The following is a 1,743-nucleotide window of genomic DNA, read 5'->3' as shown; positions in this document are numbered from 1 at the left end:
GAACCATGTCTTCAAAGTGCTGCCGGGTATCCCACATGACGAGAGCAGTATCTGGGTAGTCAATGCGGTCGACTTCCAGTCCTATATAGCATCAACGCATGCATAAAAAAAGTATAAACACGTGAAAATAAACTCCATAAGTCTAACATATGTTTGTAACGAAAGGAAACGCTGCGCTGCAGATGACGCCAACAGAGACCGTGCATAGTATACTATGACGCAGGGTGGTGTATACTAGTAGCTGTACACTAAGAAATATAAAGAGAAGAGATGTACCCTCTGTTGGTGCTAGCTTAAAGAAACTCTTATACTTCATCCATTTTATAATGGATGTTTTTCCTGCTTGGGCGGGGCCAGCGACACGGATCTGGTGGACCTTCTTTGTACAGCACAGACGGAGAGTGCTTGAGAAGCAGCTATTGAAAGCCCCCATTTCGTATTCTGCTCTGCAACCAAAGTACTTGCTGGCTACGTCTGTTGTTGCACCTCGCACACACGCGATAAAGTTTTGCCTCGCCGGGCAGCTGTTTACTTCAAAGGGTCAACACAACAGGAAAGCTGCTAGCCGCTTCAGCTTGATGAGCCTGGAGAATGAAAGAACACGTCAACTGATGATAGAAACCACGTGAAAGCTGCGATGGATGCACTCGCAAGAATGCCATGGGGAGCTAGCTCGACAAGCAGCTCAAGCGGAGAGAGCCGGCACCACCACAGATTGCGTTGAAAGAAAGATAAAGCCAAGTCTTCGTCCCGAGATGTCCATGCACACTAGGTGGCCAGCAGCATGGTGGCGCTTTTCTATGGCGAGGCTGCCGGGTGTCAACGCATCACAGTCAAATATGCATGCGCCTCTTCTGTACAAGGCGCATGCTACTAATGCCGCACATTAAGAAATACTCGGCTTCGACGCAATAAGTACGTTGCTGTACATACACTACAAGTCAAAACTACACAATCCCCAAATCCTTGAACATGAATTCTTCAGTTGAGGTGTATGAGAGCTTGCCGTGGGCGGCAATGGAGTCACAGCCGCCTGCGACCGTGATCAAGAGACGGGTTTTTTGGGGTATTTAAAGTACCAATAAGCCGAAATTAGTTAAAGTTCTTCGATATGCGGCGTGAAATTCAATAAAACGCTGCGGATGATGACTTTAGGTTGGCCGCGATCAGAGGCGCCACAAGGCAGCGACCACAGCCAGCCGGAGGCCTAGCTGCCTAAAATTCGTCCGATCCGTAGAAATGTCAGTACAAATGAAAATAGTTCACAACACTCTATACAAAAATGTCACAGTTGGCATCTATTGCTCTCACCGAGCTGAAAGCAGTAAAAACCACCTTGAATCAGGGCCTTGCGCGGCGCGCGGCCGCAGCCCTTGCAAGAAGACCGGTGCATGTACATTCATGAACAAAAACATGAAATGAATATTATTATCTATGAAAAAAAACAAAGAATTTCACATACAAATCAGTTTAGCTCGTGTGATGCCTCCAATTCAATACTTTCTAATCGGGGGGTGTGGTATACGCACGGTTCGCGTACTTTTCTGCAGTCTCGTTTTTCTTTTTTTCAATACTTGAGAATTTTTTCATGAATTCAGAATGCATCATGATCTTATACTCCAGAAGAGATCAGAAGAGGTAACAACAGTACCTTCAGCCTCCCCGCCGTGTGTTTGTACCCGCCTCACATCGGCTACGTCGATAAAGTAATATTTATTCAACAAAATGAAAAGAAAGATATTC

This window comes from Eimeria mitis, genomic scaffold, assembly GCF_000499745.2.
Source record: "Eimeria mitis Houghton genomic scaffold, Emh_scaff2230, whole genome shotgun sequence".
Taxonomy (NCBI): domain Eukaryota; phylum Apicomplexa; class Conoidasida; order Eucoccidiorida; family Eimeriidae; genus Eimeria; species Eimeria mitis.
This window is presented reverse-complemented; position numbering follows the sequence as displayed.